Source organism: Somniosus microcephalus, chromosome 10 (assembly GCF_052327205.1).
Source record: "Somniosus microcephalus isolate GS21.2 chromosome 10, FLI_Smic_1.0, whole genome shotgun sequence".
NCBI classification, from domain to species: domain Eukaryota; kingdom Metazoa; phylum Chordata; class Chondrichthyes; order Squaliformes; family Somniosidae; genus Somniosus; species Somniosus microcephalus.
This window is the reverse complement of record NC_140996.1, coordinates 30,658,253-30,681,053: the sequence shown is the minus strand read 5'-3', so window position 1 is coordinate 30,681,053 and position 22,801 is coordinate 30,658,253. Positions and strand designations below refer to the sequence as shown.

Sequence of the window (22,801 nt, the reverse complement as noted above, 5' to 3'; positions counted from 1 at the left end):
TTGTGACGCACAAGGGCCTATTTAGGTATCGTCAACTTCCTTTCGGAATTACATCAGCTCCAGCGCTTTTCCAACATGCTATGGACCAGATCCTTAGTGGATTGCCTGGAGTCCAGTGCTACTTAGATGATATCTTAGTTACTGGGTGTGATGACCAAGACCATCTGCGTAACTTGGATGCAATGCTACAGAGATTGAAGGATTATGGACTCAGAGTTCGCAGGGATAAATGCGATTTTTTTTCAGGCATCAGTTGAGTACCTCGGTCATGTGATCGATGCCACAGGCCTTCACAAGGCACCGTCCAAGACCAAGGCAATTGTGGATGCCCCAGCACCTGAAAATATCAGCCAGCTGCGTTCTTTTCTAGGGTTACTGAGCTACTATGGATGGTTCATACCGAACCTAGCCTCGATGCTGAGGCTGCTGCATTGGTTGCTATGTAAAGACAAGAAGTGGGAATGGACTAACAAGTCCCAGGAGACATTCATGACAGCAAAGGACACGCTCCTGAAGTCAGAGGCTTTGACGCATTTTAACCCTTCATTACCAATACAGTTAGCTTGTGATGCATCTTCATATGGTGTGGGAGCGGTCGTTTCTCATATCATGCCAAACGGAGAAGAGAAGCCGATAGCATTCGCATCTAGGGCTTTGAACAGAGCTGAAACTAACTATGCCCAAATAGAACGAGAAGCACTGAGCATCGTTTTTGGCATTCGCAAGTTTCACCAATATTTGTACGGGAGACAGTTCACCTTACTAACAGATCACTGCCCCCTCACGACCGTGAGCAGAATGCAAAGGTGGGCGCTGCTGTTGTCTGCACACACCTTTGACATTAGATATCGCAAGTCTGACCTGCACGGCAGCGCCGGCGGTCTTTCCAGGTTGCTGCTGCCTGTCACTAAGCCGATGCCGCGTAGCATGGACATCTGCTATTTTAGGCAGGTGGAGAACGTGCCTGTTACTTCAACACAGGTCCGACGAAACACCAGAAACGGCCCAGTGTTGTCTGCAGTGCTGGACATTATCGTCAGGGGCAAGCTTGATAGCGATGATCCAAACCTGAAACCATATCTCTTAAGGAGAAATGAACTGTTGGTGCAGTCTGGATGTTTGCTGTGGGGGAGGAGAGTGGTTATTCCACCATCGCTACGGAAACCAGTGTTACAGCAACTACACTCCGGACACTGCAGAATGGTTCGTATGAAAGAAGTAGCGAGGAGCTACTTCTGGTGACCGGGTATGGATGGACAGATTGAGGACAAAGCTAAAACCTGTTCCACATGTCAGAAAGTTCGTAATGTGCCACAGCTTGCACCTCTTCACCCCTGGGACTTTCCGGAGGAAGCATGGCATCGCATTCATGTAGACTTTACAGGTCCATTCGAGGAGAGAATGTTCCTGGTGGCTGTTGATGCGCACAGTAAGTGGCCAGAGGTTGTTATAATGAGGTCCACCACCGCTGAGAAGACCATCGAGAAGTTAGGTGAGGTGTTCAGCCGATGTGGATCTCCGATGCAACTTGTCTCAGATAACGGTCCACAGTGGGTGTCACAAGAAATGGCTACATTCCTGCAGGTGAATGGTGTACAACATATCAGGGCTGCACCATACCACCCTGCGACCAATGGTCTAGCTGAGAGGTTTGTTCAGACCATGAAACACTCTCTAAAGGTATTGCAAGGCCAGGGAACGCTTCATCAGCGCCTGAATAGTTTCCTGTTGAGTTACAGGAACACACCACATGCGACCACAAAAGCATCACCTGCCACTCTACTGCTCAAAAGAGAGCTACGAACCAACTTCGACCTGCTGAAGCCGCCAAAGGTGAAAGACGTGGTACAGTATCAGCAGGACAAGCAGATCAAGTGACGTAAACAACGCTCCAAAGACAGAGTCTTCAGTCCAGGTGAACATGTGTTGGCACGGAACTACAGTGGTGGACCTAAGTGGGTTCCTGCTACTGTCATTGCACAGACTGGTCCAGTATCTTACACTGTACAGACACCCGAGGACATTGTCTGGAAGAGACACACCGATCAGCTTCTACGAAGCGCAGCAACACCCACTGAACCACCAACAGCAGTTTATCTGCCATTGGGTGACGCTGTGGGTCATCCGCCTTCTACACCGAGAGGCTCACCTTCTGAGGAAGCAGTCGCTTCAGCCCCTATCTCATCAGCAAGGGAGGCCTGTATACAGGCACCTCAGCCACCTACACCTGTGTTGACGTCACCAGTGAGAGACAATGAACTGGAGAGCCAGGTTGACTGCCGGTATCCTACCAGAGGGCGGCAGGCCCCTATACGTTTGAACTTATAGTTCAGAGACTTACCCTTTATCTGGGGCAGAATAATCTCCATGGGTATAACAGGTTATTGTGTTTTAAAAATTTTGTGGTTCTATTGGGACATCTAATGTAAGAGGGGAGGAGATGTTGTGTATTTTGAATGTTGTATTTGAATTGTCCCACATAGCTTACTGTAGTTGTGATGTGCAATGCACTATGAGAAATAGAGTGCATTAAGTGAGAGATTCTTCTGGAAGTAAAGATGGCTGTTAACTGAACTCTGTCTTCTGCGTACTCTTTTAATTGTTATACAAGCAAGGTTATTAACCTCTTGAGACATAACACCAGGGTCCAGTCAACCATCCTTCTTTCTGATTTCCTCAATATAAAAGCGTCACACGTACCTCCAGGAACTGTGCACTAGTGACCTAGCCTGTGCATTTGTATCGAATAGACACACTTCCTATTGAGCCATCCCATAGAGGTAATGGTGGGTATATGTCTATATGTAATGGTGGACAATGCCCTTTACCTTTGGGAAACCAGCAATTTTGGAAAACTGCTTCTCCCTCTGCTGTCCCTGTCAGTGACTATTGCATTAGTGGGGCTGTTGGTCACAATTGCAGTACAGCAAGGCAGCTTACACTTGAGATTCCTCAGTGGATGCTAGGAAATTCACCACGGCACGTTGAGGGCAGTGGAACTGTAGCCAGTAAGGTACTAGGAGGGGTAAATTCGATAAGGGCCGAAACCAGGCGCGGGGATTGCAATGTGCTATCTGCTCGCACCCATTGTAAGTAATGCAGGCAGCATGCAAAATTCATGCTGCCTGCAAATTAACATGATTGAAGTGCTGAGCCCTGCACTGAACCTGCTGCCGGTTGGGTCAGCATTCAGCAGGGGGCCCAATTTTGTGGGAAGTGTGATCTCTATTTAAAGGTAGCCTGTAGTGTGAAATGCAGTCTGCACTTCTTAAAAGGGAGGTGCTTTCTGAAAGAAGCACCTCATTGCTAGTGTAGCAAAGGAAAGGGGAAGGTACCTATGGCTCAACAGGACAGAGAAAGAGCACCTAGGTTCTCTGACATTTTGGGAAAATGCTGGAATCTATTATAAAGGATGCAATAACTGGGCACTTAGAAACTAATAGTAAGATTGGGCAGTCAACATGGATTTATGAAAGGGAAGTCCTGTTTGACAAACCTATTGGAGTTCTTTGAGGATGCAACTAGTGGAGTAGACAAAGGGGAACTTGTAGATGTGGTGTATTTGGATTTTCAGAAGGCCTTCGATAAGGTCCCACACAAGAGGTTGGTGAACAAAATTAGGGCACGTGGAATTGGGGGTAATATACTAGCATGGATTGAGAATTGGTTAACAGAGAGAAAACAAAGTGCAGGGATAAACGGGTCTTTTTCAGGCTGGCAGGCTGTGACTAGTGGGGTACCGCAAGGATCGGTGCTTGGGTCCCAGCTATTCATAATCTATATCAATGATTTGGATGAGGGGACTAAATGTAACATTTCTAAATTTGCTGATGACACAAAGCTAGGTGGCAGAGTCAGTTGTGAAGAGGATGTGAAGAGGCTTCAAGGGGATCTCGACAGGCTCAGTGAGTGGGTGAGAACATGGCAGATGGATTAAAATGTGGATAACTATGAAGTTATCCACTTTGGTAGAAAAAACAGAAAGGCAGAGTATTTCCTAAATGATGAAAGATTGGGGAATGCAGATGCTCAAAGGGAGCTGGGTGTCCTTGTACACGAATCACTGAAAGTGAATGCGCAGGTGGAAATGGTATGCTGGCCTTCATTACATGAGGATTTGAGTACAGGAGTAAAGAAGTCTTACTCCAATTATATAGGGCCTTGGTGAGACCACACCTGGAGTACTGTGTATAATTTTGGTCTCCTTACCTAAGGAAGTATATACTTGCCATAGAGGGAGTGCAACGAAGGTTCACGAGATTGATTCCTGGGATGGCGGGACTGTCGTATGCGAAGCGATTGAGCAAACTAGGACTGTATTCTGTTGAATTCAGAAGAATGAGAGGGGATCTCATTGAAGCATACAAAATTATTACAGGGCTTGATAGGGTGGATGGTGGGAGAATGTTTCCCTTAGCTGGGGAGTTTAGAACCAGAGGCCGCATCCTCAGGATAAAGGGTAGGCCATTCAGGACTGAGATGATACGAAATTTCTTTACAAAGAGGGTGGTGAGTCTTTGGAATTCTCTACCCCAGAGGGCTGTAGAGGCTCAGTCATTGGATATATTCAAAAGAGAAGTAGATAGATTTCTGACTAGTAAGGGCATCAAGGGATATGGCGATAAGGTCAGTGAATGGAATTGAGGCAGAAGATCAGCCATTAACTTATTGAATGGCAGAGCAGGCTCGAAGGGCCGAATAACCTACTCCTGCTCTTATTCTTATGTTCTTATGTTCTTATGACACAGCACTGGAGGCCTTAGTGCAGGGGGTTGAAAGGAGGAGATGTGCCCTTTACCCATAGGGGACCAGGAGGTCCTCCAGACAGACTGTAAGAAGGCAGAGGGAGCAGATTGCTGAAGCGGTTAGTTTCACCAGTCTTTCCCCCAGGACCTGCATCCAGTGCTGAAAGAAGTTTAATGACCTCACACGAGTGGTCATGGTCAGTGAATGCATCTTCAAATGCCATATCCCACCAACTGCACCACTAGCCTCACACACTGCCCAATGAACCACCACCCCATCACTCACCTACTAACAATCTCTATCAATCCCGACTCATACTTCACAATCATAGCTTCAGCTCACCCTCACCCGCTTACCATTGTTGCAAGCCTCACTCACATCTCACACCAACATTCATTGCTAACTATTCAACCAAGATAGGCACGTCACCCAAATACATTGTACTACACTCACTAACACACTTTCCTCTCTCTAATGTAGGATTCACAAAATTCCCACATCTCCCAAGTTATTAATAAGGGACCCTAAAGGACAAGTTATTAACAAGGGTACCCTAAAAGGAAATGGCTTTTGGACTTCATGACAAAACCTGCAAGATTAAAGGCAGGACCCTGCAAAAGGCATGTCACGTTCAAAGCTCAAAACTTGACATGCCCGGGCCTGTAGGAGACAGCTTTAATTTGTGATTTCAAACCAGACAGCTAAAGGAGACAGAACACGCATTCTTCCCTTTAAAACAAATCAACTCAGGAAGAGGTTTAATCATGCACAAAGTTAAAGCCACCAAGACTATGCATATATAATCGCCTACAGTTCAAACTAGCTACCAAGCCAGGAAGACACCGATTTACATTATGCATAAACAAACACCTAGACATTAAAAACCATTTAACAACAGGACAACCGCCCAAAAACCAGTTAAGGTGAACGGCTATAATCAACTTAAATGAGCCCGCCAAAATTAGACAAAGAACTAGCCCTGATTTGGCGCACAGATAACGAACTCAGAAATAGTATAATTGTAGGCCCACCGGTAACCAAGGGCAAGCAGACGAGCAAGCAGAGAAGGGCAGCAAGCGAGTGTTGGGGGACAATCAGGCACATGCTCATGTGCAGGGTTACTTGAAACGCAAAGAAGCAGACAGAACATCACAGCGAGGAGGCACGGTGGGGCAGGCTCAACCGAAGATGACTAGACCACAACCGCAGCCTTACACGAGGACCAACCACGAGCACCGCGGTAACAAAGGGCCAGGTAAACCATACCTTACGATCATTACCACTGCACAGGTAATGATCTAGGCCACCGCGACCGAGCTGACACCGAAGACCACCAGCCGAACCCCAACCACAACAAAACTCGATGACCAGACCACCACCAGAAGAACAAAACCCGAAGTTTTCCACTCTACAAGATAAAGGCCTAGAAATTCATTATAGCCACTTTTGGGGCGGTAAAGTCGGGCGGCCGCTAAAGTTTGCGCCCGGCACAAAGTCGAGGCCACTTCGCCGATATTCAGTTGCATCGCCCTAAGAGGTTGCTGCTGCGCTAAAACAGGCGATGCATAACTATCATTAGGCGCTAAGCCGGCAGCCCGGGGCGCTAACACTGGAAGTTGGGCGCAGGGCAGGTGCGGCGAGCTGCTGATTGCCGGCAGACACTCTGGCTCCGGTGAGCTCTTAAAGGGGGAGGGTGCATTTGTTTTTTTGACAGGCCGAGACTAGTGTATTTCTGTGTTTTTGGGGAGGGCTTCTCTCCATCACTTTGTTGTTCCTCCTCCTCCTCCTCCTCCTCCTCCTCCTCCTCCTCCTCCCAAAGAAGGAGTGTTGCAAAACGGCTGCCTTTTCTACTGCAGGAGTGCCCTTTAATTTGCGCTCCCCGCGGCCCGCCTCGGCTGTGTACCGTTCCACTTCACAGTCGTTCGGGCCGCCAGGCGCACAATGGGGCGGCGCGAGTGAAGTTCCGGTTCCGGGCGCACAAAGGGCGTTGCACGACGAAATGACGTCATGATCTGCGCGCGCAGATGAGCGCGCGCAATGACTTTGCGCCGGCGCTAAATGTCTACTGAAGTTGGGGCGAGGCGCAGATCGTGCTGCGCCCGGGCGCTAAGCGCCTAGCGCTCGAGATCTACTCCTCCTAAGGCGCTAACGGCTGGCGCAGCCAACTGAATTTCTAGGCCAAAGTACCCAACAAAGACTTTACTCCCTATCTCTAACGGAGAAAAGAAGGTACTCACCCAGACAAATCCACAACCGCACCCTTACCGCATCTGCGGACTCCACCCAACTGAAGAATCTTCGCAGATTCTAAGACTGGGACCACGTGGCGATGGCAGGTCCCAAAGGACACAAAGAGTGAACCCCAAAACGCAACCGGCTTAATTGACAGAATTCGAACTGTCAAGAAACCCCTATTGGTGAACATAATCCCTGGCTCTTGTAGTGCAATTTAGTTAGGTATTGGGGGTGGGACAAGGGTAGGGGGATTATTAATGTGATTTTCCCTCGTTGTGCCGTGTGTTCCCCATTCTTATTTAAGTGAACTTTTGTATGCCTGTAATCACTCCAGTAATTTAAGTGTGTAATTTTAAGTGTGACTCTAAATAAAATACAGTTTTCTTGCACCAAACCAGTTGTCTACTCCAATTCTGTATTGCCGCCTGTACCTAAGTCCAATGTCTAGAACCCAGGGGTGTGGGAGCGATTCGAACCGCTCAAAACCAGTCAGGGGCAAAGCTGACTGCACCCGCCACCCCCTACACTAACAGGCCAAGGTAGTGCATGACCAGCGCCAACAGCAGCTAATGGCGGCGGACAGGCAAGGCTGCATATCCTGACCCAGCTGGAGGAGATCGTGCTGGATATCATTGGAGGGGCTGTCACTGAGGCTGTGGTGATCAGCGAGGCTGAAAGCATTGATGATGACGGTATGCTCATACCTAATCCTTCTTCTCACACCCCACTTCCCCATCATCCCACAATTTCTTCTCACTTACAAGTTGTTGATGGTGTAAGTAGGCACATCTTGCTGTCTCCCCTCCCCTCACCACAACCCTACCCTTGTGTCTTTCTCCTTTCAGATACCCAAGAACTCCAACCAGCCCAGCCTGTGCAGGAAGTACATGAGGAGACTGACACTCGATCTGACACTCGCAGGCACCAGCTCAGAAAATGGCACTGCGCCAATTTTAGAGGGTAGTATAGAGGCGGGATCTGCATGTGGTGACTCACCGAGCACGAGTGGCCTGAAGCCAGGGCTGGGGGAAAGGGTAGCACAGGTGCCAGCTCCCCAGAGGGCGAGGTCACACACAAGTTCTACTGTGGAGGAGTCAGATGAGGACTTTGATGGGGTGGCCTTCAGAAGAAGGGCTTGCACACAGAAATGCTTGGTGCATTGGCAGGCCTGCCAGAGCCTGTTGTCACTTTCAAGGAGCATGGAGGACTTTGGCTCTAACCTTGCCCAGGACTTTGCACAGGGGTTGGAGTCCATGATTTCCAAGATGGAAGTGATGGGCAATTCCATTAGAGCACTTGTGGACCTAACCATGATGCAGGGTCTGATGGGCAATGTCTCAGCTTCCATTGCAGCACAAGCGGAAGCTCAGACATCTGCCATGCAAGATCAGACTGCTGCCATCGTGGCTGCCTTTGCAAGTGTGAAAGGGTCTCACAGCAGTCCAGCAGTCTGTCCTCCAACAAAGGCGCCGCCCCGGGCACTGACTCTGTGGAGCACAAACCTGCCGTCCTTTCTCAGGATGGCAGCATTCGTACTTCCACTCCACCAGTGCTCTTACTGTTGCCCATTAGCCAGCCAGCCCAGACTGATGCCGCCCATGCCGTGGTGGTGCAGTCTACAGCCGGGCCTTCTAGGCCCAGAGCTGCTTGAGGTCATCCTGCAAGGCCATCTGTAGTCATGCCCACAGAAAGTCAGCAGCCTTCCCCCAGCCATGCTGCAGCCACTGGGGTAGTACTTCATAGGAGCACTAGGACAAGCAAAGGCACACGACAGACATACACTAAGGGAATGCACAAGGGTAATTAGTTTGCGTTTGTATGCAATATGGCATGATTTACATGATAAATTTGGTTTGCAATGTTTATTTTGTGTTGGCTTTTATTTTTGCATTGTGTCGAAGAGGGCGATGTGATGATCAGTGACAGAGGGATGGTAAGGTGTGGGACTGTTGGTGAATGTGGAATTGGGGTTGAGGTTACTGGTATCACACTTGAATTAGTTCTTCACATACTGCCCGGGCAGAAAAGGGTTGTCAAGGTTGCAGCCTCCCTTCCTCTACCTCCTCTTCCGCCTCCTCCTCCTCGTCCTCCTCTTCCTCCCCCTCCTCCTCCTCCCTCTTCTAGCAGCTTGTCCTGCTCTGTGTGGCCTCTGCTGATTCTCCCAGTCATGCTCAACTCCAAGAGGAAGGCCTACTCGTGTACCCATGTCTGGGAGCAACTGGTTTGTGTAGAAGTCTTGAAGTTACCAAAAAGTACTTCAGCACCTGCCACACTGCTCCCTGTAGACTTTTGAAACTAGAAACAACTATGGAAAGCACAAAAAATTGTAGCAACAGCCAAAAGAAATCAACCAGCACCTAACCTGTAAGAAGTTGATGAGCCCTTTAAATGGCACTGGTGGCGGGTCCTGCTTAACGCGTGTTCAGCTGTGCGAGGTTAAGAGAGGTGGTCGGCTGGAACACGGAGCTCCAAAATGGCAGTACTGGCCTTGCAGGATGACCTCGAGCAGCTCTGGGTCTAGAAGGCCCGGCTTCAGACTGGACCATCTCGGCATGGGCGGCCGCAGTCTGGGCTGGCTGGCTGACAGGGAACAGAAAGGGCACTGAGGGAGTGGCAGGGCTGGGATCACAAATGCTATCACCCTGAGAGAGGACGGCAGGCTCATGCTCCACGGAGCCACTGCCACTCTCCCGGGGTGGCACCTCAGCAATCCTAGAAATCTGTTGGAGGACAGATTGCTGGACTGTTGTGACACCGTGAAAGTCCCTTTGAACACTGGTATCCACAGCCATGATGGCAGCAATCTGAGCTTGCATGACATCAGTCTGAGCTTCAAATGCAGCATTCAGGCTTTTGGTGGAAACTGCTTGTGTTGCAATGGAAGCTAAGGCATCAGCCATCAGATGCTGCATCATGGTTGGGTCCACAAGTGTGTTGATGGAGTTGTCCACCAGTTCCATGCTAGATAGAATGGGCTCCAAAATCTGCGCAAAGCCCTGTGCCAAGTTGCTGCCAGACTCCTCCATGTTCCTTCACATTGAGTGCAGCCTTTCAGGCAGACTTCCCAATGCAGCAATCAGTTCATTGTGTAAACCCATCAGCCTTCTTCTGTAGCCTGGTCCATTGAAGTCCTCATCTGAGTCCTCTGCAGCAGAACTCATGTGCGACCTCGTCCTCCGGGGAGCTGGCACCTACGCTATCCTTGCACTCTGCCATCTAAAGATGTAACTCATCCATTCCTTACACTCATTCTATCACTCTCACTCAACCTTCTCTTCTTTCCCTCCTTGCAGGACAAGAGAGCCCACAATAAGAGAGAGAGGGAGAGAACTGGAGATGGGCCTCCATCATTTGCCACCCTCACAACAGCAGAAGAGTCTGCGTTGGAAGTCTCTGGAGTGGCCGAGCAGCTGGTGGTGGGAGACGGAGAGGGGGGCTATCTCAGCAACCTGGTGACAATATTAAATATCATACAGTCACATGGCATACAGTAGTCACTCATATGGGGACTGATGTCAGCAGCCAGTGCAAGTTCATCATGTGCATAATGGTATCTGTACCCATTCCTGATATAACATTTCTAATTCACCTCTTTACTCTCCCACAGGTCCATCACGAGCAACCCCCCCTCCCCGCCCCCCTCCCCACCACTGTTCAGGTGGAAGAGCAAGACGACTCCTCAGAGGAGCCCCCAGCTTCTGAGGGTGCACCGTCACCAGACATGAGAGCACCCAGCACCAGCGCAGAGACACACACCTTGGTGGATCCAATGCGAGATAGTGTAATGTTGTCACCGGGTCTGTCACTAGTCACAATTGAGCAAGAGCAGATGGTGGAGAAAGGGACAGCAGTGGAGAGTCCTTGCCAGACAGACGTGGTTCCCGAGCTGCATGAATCCCGTGGCCATGCAGGGAAATTTGAACTGTAGTGGGAAAATGGCTCTTAAGTGTCTGACAACAAGCTTATAATTATTTCAATTAGGTCGCCTGCCTCTGCCAGTCAGGTCGCTGCCGCACCGGCAAACGCGCCCAAGGGAAAGGCACGTGGGGGCGGGACGACAGCGGGTTCCTGACCTGCTCCAACTTTTTCCAAATTTCCCACCGACCCGCCTCCGATCGCGCCCACACGGACCCCAGGAAATTCCGGCCACTAAACCTGTGTCCTCTGGTTACTGACCCGTCTGCCACTGGAAGCAGTTTCTCCGTATTTGCTCTATCAAAACCATTCAGAATTTTGAACACCTCTATCAAATTTCCTCTTAACCTTCTCTACTGTAAGGAAGACAACTCCAGCTTCTCCAGTCTCTCCACATAATTGAAGTCTTTCATCCCTGGTACCATTCTAGTAAATCTCTTCTGCACCCTCTCTAAGGCCTGACATTCTTCCTAAAGTGTGGTGTCCAGAATTGAACACAATACTCCAGCTGAGGCCGAACCAGTGATTTATAAAGGTTCAGCATAACTCCCTTGCTTTTGTACTCTGTGCCTCTATTAATAAAGCCAAGAATCCTGTGATGAAATATATGCCTTCATCAGCCCATGTGTTTTTACCTGCTTTGTATTGTGTGAACCGCCCCCTTTTGTTCCTATTGTGTGTATTGGCTACGCCCCTGTCTTTTGCCATATAAAGGTCTCAAGAGCTGTATGAGTCATTTCTACCAGACGAACCCGATGTGGGAAGACCTGCAATGCTGCAATGTTCTTAGTGATTAAAAGCCTTCAGTTGAATCCTTTAAACTCCTTGTCTTTGAGTTATTGATGGCATATCAATTTTAATCACTAAAACACCAAGATGGATCGACTCCTGAAACCAGAGCGCTTGGATCTGGACCCCCATGCCTCAGACCCAGCCACACAGTTCGGACACTGGTTCCAATGCTTCGAATTTTTCATTGCAAACTCATCCACCGCCATAGCAGCCGCAACCGCTACCGGAGACATGAAACTGGGAATCCTGCGAAACTGGGTGAGCCATCGGGTCTCCCCTCACATCCAAGATGCCACCAGCTACGGGGATGCCTGCACCATTCTGAAGGCCCACTACGTGCGGCCAATAAACGAGGTGTACGCCAGGCATCTTCTGACTACTCGCACGCAGCGGCATGGTGAGTCACTAGAGGACTTTATACTAAGCCTAAAAGTACTGGGCAGAGACTGTAACTGTAAGGCCGTGTCTGCCATCGTGTACACGGAGGAGCTGATTCGAGACTCCTTTATTGCGGGCCTCAGTTCAAATTACATTCGGCAGAAACTGTTTGAAAAGGAGGGACTGGACTTAAAACAGACTATAGATATAGCGCGATCGCTGGATATGGCCCAGAGGAACTCTGAATCCTGTTCCCCAGGCCACGCGGCCCACTCCACCTCGTGCGCGCCGTGGGGGCCGCCATCTTGGAAGCCATCTTCACCTCCCAGGTCTCAGGCCAGCCCAGCACCATTGGAGCCCCAGCCTCCACCCAGGAGCCCCACTACTGCCGCGATGCATCGGGGCCCGAAATGCTACTTCTGCAGCCAGGACAAACACTCCAGGCATCTGTGCCCAGCAAGGGGCACCACCTGTTTTAAATGCGGGAAGAAAGGACATTTCAGCAAAGTCTGCAGAGGGAACCCCGCCTCCAACTCCACCACCGCCGCGTGCGCGCTGTGGGGGCGGCCATCTTGGACGCGATCTTGTCCACCCTCATGGAGTCCACCATCTTGCCCCGACTACACGGACCTCCAGGACCCACTGGTGGCCTCGATCACAGTGGATCAATCCAGGCCACATCCGTTGTCTAAATCGATGATGGAGATAGAGGTAAACGGGAACAAGGTTAAATGCTTGATTGACTGCGGGAGCACCGAAAGCTTTATTCATCCTAGCCTGGTAAAACGACTTTCACTAACGATAGTCCCCACACAGGGCAAAATCGCCATGGCCAATAAGACTCATACCTCAAAAATTACAGGTTTCTGCGCGGTTATGTTGTCGGTAAAAGGCAATGATTACAGAGATTTTAAACTATTGATAATGCCAGATCTCTGTGTGAGCATGATCTTGGGTCTGGACTTCCAGTGCCACCACCAAAGTATCACGCTTACCTACAGTGGGTCCCAGTCGCCCCTCACAGTGTGCGGTCTGGCTACCCTGAAGGTCAAGCCGCCCTCTCTGTTCGCCAACCTCGCACCCAACTGTCGACCCATAGCGACCAAGAGTAGGCGGTACAGCTGGGAGGATAGACGGTTCATAGCGTCGGAAGTAGAAAGACTCAAGCGGGAGGGTATCATTGAATGCAGTACCAGCCCGTGGCGCGCCCAGGTAGTAGTAGTCAAGGGTAGCGAAAAGAAGCGGATGGTGATAGATTATAGCCAGACGGTTAATCTATACACCCAGCTAGACGCCTACCCTCTGCCCCGCATAGCGGATATGGTTAACCAAATCGCGCAATACCGGGTGTTTTCCACCATCGACCTAAAATCGGCATATCACCAGCTCCCCATTAGGCCAGAGGACCGTCCATACACCGCCTTCGAGGCGAACGGACGCCTCTACCACTTCCTCAGAGTCCCCTTTGGGGTAGCGAACGGGGTCTCGGTCTTCCAGCGGGAGATGGACCGCATGGTCGATGAGAACCAGTTAACAGCCACCTACCCATACCTAGACAACGTCACCATCTGCGGCCATGACCAGCAAGACCACGACTCGAACCTCGCGAGATTTCTGAAAACCGCCCTCAGACTCAATCTCACCTACAACGAGGATAAGTGTGTCTTTAGCACCACACGCCTCTGTATCCTGGGCTGCGTGGTGGAAAACGACAAAATCGGTCCGGACCCCGACCGATTGCGCCCCCTATGGGAGCTACCCCTACCAAACACTCCCAAGGCCCTGAAAAGGTGCCTGGGGTTCTTCTCCTATTATGCCCAATGGGTCCCCAATTATTCCGACAAGGCCCGTCCCCTCCTGAAATCAACGTCCTTCCCGCTCACGGCCGAGGCCCACGCCGCCTTCAACAGCATTAAACACGACATTGAGAAGGCCGCGCTGCGGGCAGTGGACGAAAACATCCCTTTCCAGGTCGAAAGCGATGCGTCCGACTTCGCTTTAGCAGCCACCCTCAACCAGGATGGGCGGCCCGTAGCCTTTTTCTCAAGAACCCTCCAAGGGCCCGAGATCAGGCACTCCTCAGTAGAGAAGGAGGCCCAGGCCATAGTGGAGGCAGTGCGGCACTGGAGGCACTACCTAGCCGGCAAACGCTTCACCCTGCTTACCGACCAGCGGTCGGTAGCCTTCATGTTTAACAACAAACAGAGGGGGAAGATCAAGAACGAAAAAATTCTCAGGTGGCGGATCGAACTCTCCACGTTTGAGTACGACATAATAGATAGGCCGGGGGCCCTCAACGAATCCCCCGACGCCCTATCACGAGGGATGTGTGCCAGCATCCAGGGGGACAGGCTACAGGGCCTCCACAATGGCCTCTGCCACCCGGGGGTCACCCGGCTATTCCACTTTATAAAATCCCGTAACCTGCCCTATTCCATCGAGGAGGTCCGGTCTATGACCAGGGACTGCCGCACCTGTGCGGAATGCAAGCCCCGTTTTTTCAGGCCCGACCGAGCCCACCTGATCAAAGCTACACGGCCATTCGAGCGCCTGAGCTTAGATTTCAAGGGACCACTCCCCTCACCGACCGCAATGTGTACTTTCTCAACATTGTGGATGAGTACTCCCGCTTCCCATTTGCCTACCCCTGCCCAGATATGACCAGTGCCATGGTCATAAAGTGCCTCGGCAACCTGTTTTGCACGTTCGGCATGCCTAACTACATCCACACCGACAGGGGGGCGTCGTTCATGAGCGATGAACTGCGCCAATACCTGCTGTCGAAGGGGATAGCCACGAGTCGGACCACTAGTTATAACCCCCGGGGTAATGGGCAAGTGAAGAGGGAGAATGCAACAGTGTGGAAGGCGGTCACCTTAGCACTAAGGTCTAAAGGCCTCCCCACCTCCCGCTGGCAAGAGGTCCTCCCAGACGTACTCCACTCGATAAGGTCGCTACTGTGTACTGCTACTAATGCCACTCCTCACGAGAAGATGTTTGTTTTTCCCCGCAAATCAACCTCAGGAGTGTCCCTACCCTCGTGGCTCTCCACCACAGGGACAGTCCTGTTACGGAAGCATGTGAGGGGCCACAAAACGGATCCCCTTGTGGAGGCAGTACACCTACTCCACACAAACCCACAGTACGCGTATGTCAAGCACGCTGATGGGCGTGAAGACACTGTGTCCATAAAGGACCTCGCCTCGGCAGGAAGCGATGACGACCCATCACCACCACCCCCAGAAGAACCTCCACCATCCCCAGAGGTATCCTCACCACCCCCAGAAGTACCTGCAACACCCCCAGCACATGGGTATGCCCAGGAGGGCACCACGGACTCCCGGTCGGAACCCAAGGTACTGTTGCGACATTCAGGAAGGACTATCACACCCCCGGACAGACTAAACCTGTAGAAGGGGTGAATGTGATGAAATATATGCCTTCATCAGCCCCTGTGTTTTTACCTGCTTTGTATTGTGTGAACCGCCCCCTTTTGTTCCTATTGTGTGTATTGGCTACGCCCCTGTCTTTTGCCATATAAAGGTCTCAAGAGCTGTATGAGTCATTTCTACCAGACGGACCCGATGTGGGAAGACCTGCAATGCTGCAATGTTCTTAGTGATTAAAAGCCTTCAGTTGAATCCTTTAAACTCCTTGGCCTAGAAATTCAGTTCGGACGCTATTGCGGCGCTAAAGTCGGGCGCTCGTCAAATTTAGCGGCCGCCGGAAAGTGCAGGCGAGCTCGCCGAAATTCAGTAGATTTGGCCAACTTTTTGGCCGAGCGCTGCAAAAGGCGTTGGAACCCTGTGTTCAGGCGCTAATCCGGCGATGCAGCCTGATAACGCCGATTCCGGGCGCAGCGCAGGTGCGATCATGTGGTGAGTGTCAGCAGACACCCTGACGCCGGCCAGCTCTTAAAGGGGGAAGGGTCAACTTTGACTGCAGCCACGCCCTGCATGCTGTAGCCCTGCAACTAGGCCTCAGGACTGGTTGTGTGCCATATCAACGCCTGGAGGTCATGGAGAGGGCCCGTGAAAGAGCCCAGCGGTTCTCTGAGCATGCGCTGGGTGTGCTCCTTCATGGGGTGCGCAAAAGAAGACGGGTCGTGTGCCCGGCTAGTGGCAGGAAGGCTCCCAGGAGCCAGATCAGGGAGGCGTGGACCAAAATTGCCCGGAGGGTCTCCTCCAACTCCGATGTTCCCAGGAGTGCGGACCAGTGCCGCAAGAAATACAATGACCTATGTCGGCTGGTCAAGGTGAGTACCCTTTCCAATGTCCCCCTCATCCTTGCATGTGCACCTCCCATTAGGGCCAAAGGGACATCCAAGGTCTAATGCCCAGCCCTGCTGCCGCTGCAATGGCACTTGCATGTTAATCAATAGCTCTTTCTGCACTTACCACACTGTGCAAGCTATTCCACCATGGGAGGCCTCACACACAGCTACAGGGCACCACACTGTGCAAGCTATTCCACCATGGGAGGCCTCACACACAGCAACAGGGCACCACACTGTGCAAGCTATTCCACCATGGGAGGCCTCACACACAGCAACAGGGCACCACACTGTGCAAGCTATTCCACCATGGGAGGCCTCACACACAGCAACAGGGCACCACACTGTGCAAGCTATTCCACCATGGGAGGCCTCACACACAGCAACAGGGCACCACACTGTGCAAGCTATTCCACCATGGGAGGCCTCACACACAGCTACAGGGCACCACACTGTGCAAGCTATTCCACCATGGGAGGCCTCACACACAGCAACGGGGCACCACACTGTACTTAGACGCCCTCCTTTCTCTTGCAGGCCAAGCTGGCGAGGAACGCCAGGAGCCTGCGTGTCACTGGTGGAGGCCCTCGCGATTACCAGGAGCTAACGGCTCTGGAAGAGAGGGTGGCCCGACTGCTGCGTCACCCGGTGATTGGGCCTGTGGCGCTCGGCGACGCCGACCCTATACTGGAACCCACTGGTAAGGACAGGACCGGGTGCACCTCTCTCCTTGCCCTCGCGCATCAGATCTACATCCTTCCCCACTGGCCGAAAAATGCGCATAATGCACCAGTGCGGCCTCCCTCGCTGTCGGCCTGTCCTCACTCTAAAGCTACACTTGTGCCTTCCTGCTTTCAGCTGGTGAGGAGGAGGTGCTCCCTGAAGCCCACACAGCCAGGCCCTCGGAGGAGGAGGACGTCGAGGAGCAGCAGGAAGGCGCCACCTTGGGGGAACCCTCCTCCGCTCCAGGAGATGGCAATGAAGGGGAGACGTCTGGCGTGCCGGAGAGCCTGGGGGAGGCGGGGGAGGGGAGCCCCGAACCTGGTCCCAGTGGCATGGACGCACGCGGCAAGGCTCCGGCGGCACACCAGCCTTCTGCCCAGAGGGGGGAGGCGGTGGAGGGGAGGGCAGAACCTGGTCCCAGTGGCGTGGCCGCACGCGGCAACGCTCCGGCGGCACGCCAGCCTTCTGGCCAGAGGGGGGAGGCGCCCTCCAGTCCGGACTCGGACGTCGCCCAGGAGGTGCGCCTCCTGGACGAGATGTCGGCGGCGTCGGATCGCCGGCACGTCGAAATCATGGAGGTGGTGGCACAGATGCCTCACGCCATCGAAAGCCTCGCTCAAAGTGTGGTGGCTTTCGGCCAATCCCAGGCCAGGGGCCTAGAGCTATTCGCAGCAGCGCACGCCAGGGGGGTGGAGCTCCTTGTGGCAGCGCATGAGAGGGGGGTCGAACAACTCGAGGCAGCGCAGCACGCCAGTCGCCAGCTGAGAGGTGCTGTGCAGACAATGGCACTGCAGATGCAGGGACATGCCGGCGCAGTTGGGGCACTGACTTCTGCCACCCTCGCACTGGCGCGGAGGCGTCGCCAGGCCAGCCGCCGCCCTGCTGCCGCACACCGGTCTGGCGACCAACAGTTTGGCGCGCTTGCTCCCCGGCCAGGCCGGCCGAGTGCACGTGTGTCTGGCGCCCAGCGCGCGCCTGGCATCACCCACCTTGTCCCCATTGGTGCAGGCGAGCCTGCGACTCCCCCAGCCAGGGTGCAAGGAGCTACTGCAGCCAGTGAAGAGGGCCACCCACAGCTGCAGCAGCCACCAGCCGGCCCCTCCCGGGCCCGCCCTCGTGTAGGCCGACCCCCAAGGGCATCTGGCGAGACGCCTTGTCGCCCTGAGGATCCTTCCCCCAGCCTCGCCACAGCCTCACGGCCCAGCTTGAGGCGCAGCAGCAGGACGGGCCGGGGCAAAAGACGGCTGTCGACAGACTCGCCCTCTCGCCACACCGAATAGAGTGTGTTGAGCGAGGGTTTGGGTGATGCGGGGGCTTCTGTTCTGGGGGGCATTATGTGGTTTGGTTTTATGGGGGTCTTTGTGTTGTGGGGGGGGCTTGTTTTTGTTAGGCCAGTGACGAAGGCCATTTGGATGGTGATGTTATGTTAGTCCTCCCCAGGTTTTGGGAGTGACAGAAGTTTGTTACTGTTTTTTGGGGGTCTTCTCTGTTTTGCTCTTCCATGTGGGAAGGGCCCTGAGTTTTTGAAATAAAGATGTTTATTTATTCACCATGTGCAGGTGTCATGTTTCAAGTGGTTGATGGGTTAACCGGCTGAGGGCTTGCGAAGCGGCTGCGTTCAGTGGGCCAGGCCATTCCCTGACAGGGGGCCTAGAAGTGTCGAGCAATAAGCCCCCGGCGGACGGCCCTTGGACCTTGTCGCTCCCTCCTGGCCTGGTGCTCCTCCTCCTCAGGGTCCTCCTGCTCATCCTCCTGAGGTGGTGGGGCAATGTCAGGTGGCAGTGCCTGAGTCCTGCGGATAGCCAGGTTGTGGAGCATGCAGCACACCACGATGAACTGGGAGACTCTATCCGGCGAATACTGAAGAGACCCGCCCGAACGATCCAGGCAACGGAACCGTTGCTTGAGGACGCCTATCGTTTGCTCTATTAGGTTCCTTGTGGCTTGATGGCTTTCGTTGTATGCCAGCTCCGCTGGGGTCCTGGGCGCGCGGAGCGGGGTCATGAGCCATCTGCACAAAGGGTAGCCCTTGTCCCCGATAAGCCATCCCCTTGGTGGAGGCTGTGCCTGGAACATGTCAGCCACAGTAGTCTGGCGCAGGATAAAGGCATCGTGGCTGCTTCCTGGGAAGCGGGCATTGACAGCTAGGATGCGCTGCCTGTGGTCACACACCAGCTGCACATTTAGGGAATGGTAGCCCTTCCGGTTGCGGTATTGCTCGGCATTGTGGATAGGTGCCCGCATAGCCACATGCGTGCAGTCAATGGCGCCCTGCACCATGGGGAAGGCCGCGATCCTGGCAAATCCGAATGCACGCTGCTCCTGCTTGTGTTGGGTCATGGGGAAGGAGATGAATTGGTGCCTCCTCGCGAAAAGTGCTTCGGTGACCTGTCGGATGCAGCGATGCGCGGCGAACTGGGAGATGTTCGCGATGTCCCCAGCAGCGGCTTGGAAGGAGCCGCTTGCATAAAAGCTGAGAGCCACCGTGACCTTCACTTCCACCGAGAGAGACGCCCTGGACATGAGCTGTGGCTGCAAATCTGCATGAAGCAGCTGGCAGATCTCTTCAACCACCTCCCTTCTGAAGCGTAGCAGTCATGGTGAGATATGAGACCTGCTCCCGGTATTGCCTGACTGGGTAAGGCCTACGTTGGCGACGCCTAATGGCCCCTCTGCGTCTAGGCATGCCTGGCCCTCTCTCAAAGCATCTGCGAGCCCTTCGCACAAAATGTAGGAACTGAGGGTTGGCCCCCCATGCAGCCCCCATTACAAAGTTCCAAACAGCAAAATCACAAGGATGCAAATGTCAAAGCACTGGCTAGAAGCCAAAAATACCTCTCCTATGGTGTCCGAAATCAGTAATCTCTGTGCCTTGCTCTCTGTGCAGAAATCCAAACCAGGCAAGTCATTGCAGCGAAATGGCTGGCTTTTATGGGTGAGTGGATGTGCCCTTTAATTAGCGCTCCCCGAATCCCACAGGGCCTCTGTTGAGTTCCATTTCACAGTTCTTAGCAGCGCCACGGCCACATCGGCCGGGCGCCACTGAATTTCCGGTTTGGGGCGCACAAACGGCGTTGCACGACGGAATGACGTCATAAGATGCGCGCGCAGCTGAGCGGGCGCTAACACTTTGCGCCGGCGCTAAAGCCCAGCTGAATTTCGGCGTAGGCGCAGATCCGGCGGTGCCCGGGCGCTAAGTGGATAGCGCCGGAAATCTGGCGCTAACGGCTGGCGCAAACAGCTGAATTTCTAGGCTTGTCTTTGAGTTATTGATGGCATATCAAATCCCATATGCTTTTTTTAACAGACTTCTCAAATTGTCCTGCCACCTTCAAAGATTTGTGTCCATACTCCCCCAGGTCTCTCTGTTCCTGCACCCCCTTTAAAATTGTACCATTTAGTTTATATTACCTCTCCTCGTTTTTCCTACCAAAATGTTGGATTTTTTTCAGTGCAGTATTTCTTACATATTGTGGGTATTATGCGAGATTCTGCATTCACATTTCCTGTACCTTCTACTCCGAACTCTGCATTAATTAAACTCACTGACACTGGGTCTGACCTGAAGTTAAATACTCAGCTTTTGAAACACACCCACAGCTAAAAAAATGCTGCACAGGTTCCTCATTAATTATCTTTAGCAAGTCTTTAACTAGTTGAATTAGACTTTTGCTGTAGCTTTATTTAGTGTTTTTATTCTTTCGCTCCATTGGTCAAAACATCTGACGAAAGGTCATCAACCTGAAACGCTAGCGCTGTTTCTCTCTCCACAGATGCTGCCCGACCTGCTGAGTGTTTCCAGCATTTTCTGTTTATATTTCAGATTTCCAGCATTCGCAGTATTTTGGCTTTGAATTACCTTTATGGGAGTTGACTAACACTGTTTCAACTTGAACGATGGCATAACCCAAGGATGTAACAATCCTCTCGTGACCTGGACTAGATACTCATGTTTTTTGCATATGTATTTGATCAAGCTCTATGAAAGTGAACTGACTGAACTGACTTGGTGAGATGATACTTGGTATGAATTATATTATTATTATTTTGCATCAGAAGAGCATACAGAGCAACAGTTATTTTCATCAGTACAATTTGCCATGCAATAATATAAAAGCAATGATCTGCTACACTACCCCACTTCAGTGGGTCATCTTGCTTGACTTAAAAGTACATGTACCGGCTTTGACCTATTTTCACAAAAATGGCTATAAATTAAAGAAATTACATTCGGACAGTAAATCACTTCTCTTTTTTGTGGCTGTTACTTCCCATCCACCATTCACCTCCACTTTCTTCCTGCTTTTACCGTCCCAATGATTGTCCTACTTTCTTCCTCTCTTCCAAGAATTGTTCTCTCATTTTTTTTCTTTTGTTTTGCCTAGCTTATTATGAGTGCATCCACATTCCTAATACATGCTCTGAATGGGCAAGGTTTCCCAACAGGAGCACAATTTTATAAAATGACTGCTCACCAATAATTTAACTTGTAAAGTAAAGAAAGAACTTGCGTCTCTAATGCATCGTGTCATATCCTGAGGAAATCAGTAAGTAATTCACATTCAATACTTTACTAAATATAGTCAATGTTGTTATGTAGCCAAAGGTAGCAGCTCATCTGTGCATGGCAAGGATCCACAAACAGAAAATAAGATAAATAATCAGTTAATTTATTTTTTGGTGGTGTTGGTTGAGGGAGAGATGTTAGCTGAGACATCAGAAGAGGCAGACAGCACCTCGGGCGTAACTTTCTCAAGTTCGGCAGGCTTCGGTTTGGGTGGGTTCCAAATCCTCCTCCACTGTCAGGTGGGAAAAATTAGCGATTTTCCCCTAATTAGCCAGTTAATTTCAGAGGTGTGGGTTCCCCTGGGCCAATTAGCCTTTTGGGACTGAAACTCACCTCTGCTGACTGTAGTGTATGTACCTTTAAGGGGAGAACTACTTTTTACAGCTTCTGTATACTGTAGTACCGGCAGAGACCACACCTGTATATAAACCCTGAGTAGGGATCTGTATGTTTAGTTTTAGAGTAACCCTCATCCAGTAAATACCTGTTGATTGTTCCTGCAGTCTCGTGTCTAGTTATTGAAGGACACACTACATCAAAAATACACGGATTTAACAGTGGCGATGAGGCAGATTCGAACCTACCTGCAACTCTGCATTACCTCCCAGGGATTCGCTCCTGGAGAACAGTGGAAGAAAGTTGAGGCCAGAAGCACGGGCGTCGACCATGAGCAACCGCCCAGTCATCCAGCAGAGATTGAGATTGAGTATCGCAGGGGAGGCTGTTGAGAGCTGGGCTTGGTTCTCCAGTCACGGTGGTCCAGCGAAATGGGCTGGCAACAGGTACGGCGCAGACCCTTCCCGGACAGCGGCGGCTAGAGCCGACCGACGGCACAGAAAAGGCTGAGCAGTGTCGACGGGAGAAGAGAGAGGGTAGAGCGCACAGGGTGCAGCTGGTGTTCAGGACCGAGCGGCATCAACGGGAGAAGAGAGAGGGTAGAGCGCACAGGGCGCAGCCGGTGTTCAGGACCGAATGTCGTCGATGGGAGAAGAGAGAGGGTAGAGCTCACAGGGTGCAGCCAGTGTTCAGGACCGAGCGGTGTCGACGGGAGAAGAGAGAGAGGCGCAAAAGAAAATGCACAGAGCGCAGCCGGTGTTCAAGGGACGAGCAGCATCAGCGGGGAAGAAAGGGAAATGCACAGAGCACAGCAGGTGTTCAAGGGCCGAGCAGCC

At 51.9% G+C, this 22,801-nt stretch overlaps 1 pseudogene; it reads right to left on the bottom strand.

Annotated features, from left to right (window-relative positions):
- Nucleotides 1–9,392: 9,392 nt before the first annotated feature.
- LOC147111490 (uncharacterized) lies at nt 9,393–10,594 on the bottom strand (annotated as a pseudogene).
- Between the last annotated feature and the right edge of the window lie 12,207 nt (nt 10,595–22,801).